At 50.9% G+C, this 4,131-nt stretch overlaps 1 protein-coding gene across 1 annotated transcript in view; it reads right to left on the bottom strand.

Moving 5' to 3' along the window:
* Positions 1-141, bottom strand: part of GARRE1 (granule associated Rac and RHOG effector 1) — a 108,156-nt gene extending 108,015 nt beyond the window's left edge. Inside the window, exon 1 of the mRNA XM_017847865.1 lies at positions 64-141. The gene's annotated coding sequence lies outside the window, so the exon portion shown is untranslated. The remainder of the gene's footprint in view (positions 1-63) is intronic.
* Between the last annotated feature and the right edge of the window lie 3,990 nt (positions 142-4,131).

Here is a 4,131-nt window from a genome sequence, read left to right as displayed (position 1 = left end):
CCACCGCCCACCGCCCGACCCCGCCCGCCAGCCCCCGCCTGCGCCTCCGCGCCCGCTCCTCACCTGCGACGCGCCCCGGCCCCCAGCGCACCGCCTTGGACCGGCTGTGTACACCGGAAGTGACGTATCCGGTCCGGCCCCGCCCCCGCCTCGGGCGGACGCGGGGCGGCTGCGGATCCCGCGCTTGGAGCAGACTCTGCCCTCGCACTAGCGGGGAGGGAGCGCTCCGGAGCCTCCTCTCCTGGGACCCAGGGCCCCCAAGTGGGACGGCCGGGGCGGAGGTTGAGGACCGGCGGCCGGAGCCGGAGGTCCACGCAGATCCTCCACCATGGCTTGGCCCCCAGGCGGGAGAGGTCGGCTGCGTCCTCCTGAATTTATTACTGAAATTGATTACTGGCGCATGGAGGGTTTCCTAGATGCCAGGCCCCGACGGGCACTGCAGGAACGGGTAGTGCTCTCTCCCTCATAGGTTTTTTCCTTAGTGGTAAACACACAATACCATTGTCACAAATCCGGGTGATAATATAGTACCAATGGTGACAAGTGGTAGAAGGGGAAAGAGTAAGAGGGAGGGAGTACCCTGACCTAGTAGGGGAGACTGATCCGGAATTCCCCCAAGGAAAGAGCAGGAGCTGAGGTCCTAAGGCGTAGAAGGGAGGAAAAAAAAAAAAAAAAAAAAACTGGAGAAAGGAGGAAAACATGTTGCTCAGAAGAAACAGCAAATGTCTTCCAATTTTGTGGGTTTTGTTTGTTTGTTTGAGACGGAGTCTTGCTCTATCGCCCAGGCTGCAGTGCAGTGACGTGATCTTGGCTCACTGCAAGCTGCAACTCCCGGGTTCAAGTGATTTTCCTGCCTGAGCTTCCCAAGTAGCTGCGATTACAAGCGTGCGCCACCAAGCCCGGCTAATTTTTGTGTTTTTAGTAGAGCTGGGATTTAGCCTTGTTGGCCAGGCTGGTCTCAAGGTGTTCCGCCCGCTTCGACCTCCCTAAATGCTGGGATTACAGGCTTGAGCCATGGAGCCCGGCCCAGTTTTGTGTTCTAATAATAAATCAGGGTGGTGAGAAGTTAGGTCTTACTTGACAGTGTCGCAAAACTAATGAGTTTTAAGCAAGAGGTGATTTGTCCATACTTGAGAGTGTAAAGGGGTTACTCTAGCTGCAGTGTGGAGAAGGAAGGACTAGGGAGGGGAGGCAAGAGTGGATATAAATGTGTACACCCATGTTCATATTAGTCAGAAGGTGGAAGCAACCCATTGTCCATCCACGGGTGAATGGGTACACAAAATGTGGTATAAACATAATGGTAGAATATTATTCAGTGTTGAAGGAGGCCGGGCGCGGTGGCTCACGCCTGTAATCCTAGCACTTTGGGAGGCCAAGGCAGGTGGATCACCTGAGGTCAGGAGTTCGAGACCAGCCTGACCAACATGGTGAAACCCCGTCTCTACTAAAAATACAAAATCAGGCGTGGTGGCGTATGCCTGTAATCCCAGCTACAGTCCAAATAGATGAGCTTTGAAGACATTATGCCAAAAGAAAGAAACCAGTCACAAAGACAAATATCATATGATTTCACTTACATAAGATACCTAGAGTCGTCAAAAACATAGAGACGGGGGCCAGGCGTTGTGGCTCATACCTGTCATCCCAGCACTATGGGAGGCTGAGGCATGAGGATCACCTGAGGTCAGGAGCTCCAGACCAGCCTGGCCAACATGGTGAAATCTCATCTGTACTAAAAATACAAAAAGTCAGCCAGGCGTGGTGGTAGAGGCCTCTAATCCCAGCTACTTGGAAGGCCAAAGCAGGAGAACAACTTGAACCTGGGAGGCGGAGATTGCAGTGAGCTGAGATTGCACCACTGCATTCCGACCTTGGCGATGAAGCGAGAGTCCATCTCAAAAAAAAAAAAAAGGAAAGAAATATAGTAGTTCTAATATTTTCTCCCAGTATCCCAATGGATGGCCCTCCCATACTGTGAGGTACGTGAACCTCCCTTTGAAAACCATTCATGGACTATGGTAGTGGCAATGGGGATGGAAAAAAAAAAAGTCATATTTGAGAAAGATTTTGGAATAAAATTGATGTAAAATCAGTGGTGAAATGGATATGGAGGGTGAGGGAGAGGTGAGAATCCTGAATGTCTCCTGGGTCTCTGGGATGAGCCATTGTGCTGGCACTCACTTTTTTTGGAAACCCTGGAAAAGGACCATATTTGGGAGGGCGGAGGATGGGAAAAATGACCCGAGTTCCAGTGTGAACATGGCATCAAACAGGAGGCACCAAGAAGGCACTTGGGGATGAGGATCTGGAGCTTAGAAGAGAGGTATGTGCTGGAGATGTCAGTGTAGATTGAGGGAATACCTTTCTTGGTGGTTGATTTTTTTTTTTTTGGACGGAGTCTCACTCTGTCACCCAGGCTGGAGTGCAGTGGCGCAATCTCGGCTCACTAAAACCTCTGCCTCCCAGTTTTAAGCAATTCTCCTGTCTCAGCCTCCCAAGTAGCTGGGATTACAGACACGCACCACCATGCCCAGCTAATTTTTGTATTTTTAGTAGAGATGGAGTTTCACCATGTTGGCCAGGCTGGCCTCGAACTCCTGACCTCAAGTGATCTGCTGCCTCGGCCTCCCAATGTCCTGGGATTATAGGTGTGAGCCACTGCGCCCAGCCTTGGTGGTTGATTTTTTAAGGTAGAAGAGACTTAAGCATGTTTTAAGGTCAGAGAGGAGGATCTGGTTGAAAGAGGCTGAGATTATAGGAGAGAGATGATCTGGTTCTTCTTGTGAAGTTCTGAAAAGGCTTGAGGGAGGGGATCTAAAATGCTTGGTGGGATCGGGCATGGTGGCTCACACCATTAATCCCAACACTTTGGAAGGCCGAGGTGGGCTCTTTGCTTGAGCCTTGGAGTTTGAGATCAGCCTGGCCAACATAGTGAAACCTTGTCTCTACAAAAAATACAAAAATTAGCCAGGTGCAGGGGCATGCACCTATAATCCCAGCTACTCAGGAGGCTGGAGTGAGAGGATCACTTGAACCTGGGGAGTTCAAAATTGCAGTGAACCATGATTGTGCCACTGCACTCCAGCCTGGGTGACAGAGCGAGACTCTGTCTCAAAATAAATAAATTCAGAAATAAAATGCTTGGTGGTAGGTTTACCTTAGACTGCAGCAAAGAATGAGGGGAGTGGGAAAGGTCTGGAAGCACAAAGGTGAGTGGACAGAAGAAACATGGTAGAATTTCCCAGTAGTACTGAGGATTCACTGCAGGTTGACAACCATAGACATCTCCTTTATTTATTTATTAATTTTTGAGATGGAGTCTCGCTCTGTCACCCAGGCTGGAGTGCAGTGGCACGATCTCGGCTCACTGCAACCTCCACCTCCCAGGTTCAAGCGATTCTCCTGCCTCAGCCCCTGGGTATCTGAGATTACAAGTGCCCGCCACCACACCCGGCTGATTTTTGTATTTTTAGTAGAGATGAGGTTTCACCATGTTGGCAAGGCTGGTCTCGAACTCCTAACCTCAGGTGATCTGCCCCCTCGGCTTCCCAAAGTGCAGGGATTACAGGCATGAGCCACCGTGCTGGCCTGTAGACATCTTTCTACTAAGGGACTTGTCCAGTAGCTTTTACGTAAAGGAAGAAGGTGGAGCAAGGATTCTTCAGAAGGTTGAGTAATGGAGAGTAGGGCAAGAGTGTTCCTGACATGATGGACTGAGCTGTAGAACCTGAACCACAGGAGGAGAGAGGGAAGAGGGAAGAAGACAGCTGGCTTGGAGGAAGTGTGCCTGGGTGCTAGCATCCTCTTGCTTTTGTAGGCTGGAAAAGGGGCTAGGAATGATAGTGGCAAGTTTTGTCATTTGTTTGGTGGAGATGGGCTCTTACCATGTTGCCCAGGCTGGTTTCGAACTCCTGGGCTCAAGAGCAATCCTCCCACCTCAGCCTCCCAAAGTGCTGGGGTTACAGGCATGAGCCACCATGCCTGGCTAGTGGCAAGCTTTTGAGTGTGCCAGTTGTGGCTCCTGCAGTCTCAGATAAGCCCATCTGTTATTCAGAGGTCCTCCTAGCTCTTGCTACAAGCCCCAGGGGCTACTGGACCTTGCCACAGAATCCTTCAGTGACCACACCT

This window comes from Rhinopithecus bieti, unplaced genomic scaffold (genome assembly GCF_001698545.2).
Source record: "Rhinopithecus bieti isolate Rb0 unplaced genomic scaffold, ASM169854v2 scaffold_30337, whole genome shotgun sequence".
Classification (NCBI taxonomy): Eukaryota; Metazoa; Chordata; class Mammalia; order Primates; family Cercopithecidae; genus Rhinopithecus; species Rhinopithecus bieti.
The sequence above is the reverse complement of the archived record's forward strand: the minus strand, read 5'-3'. Positions and strand labels throughout refer to the sequence as shown.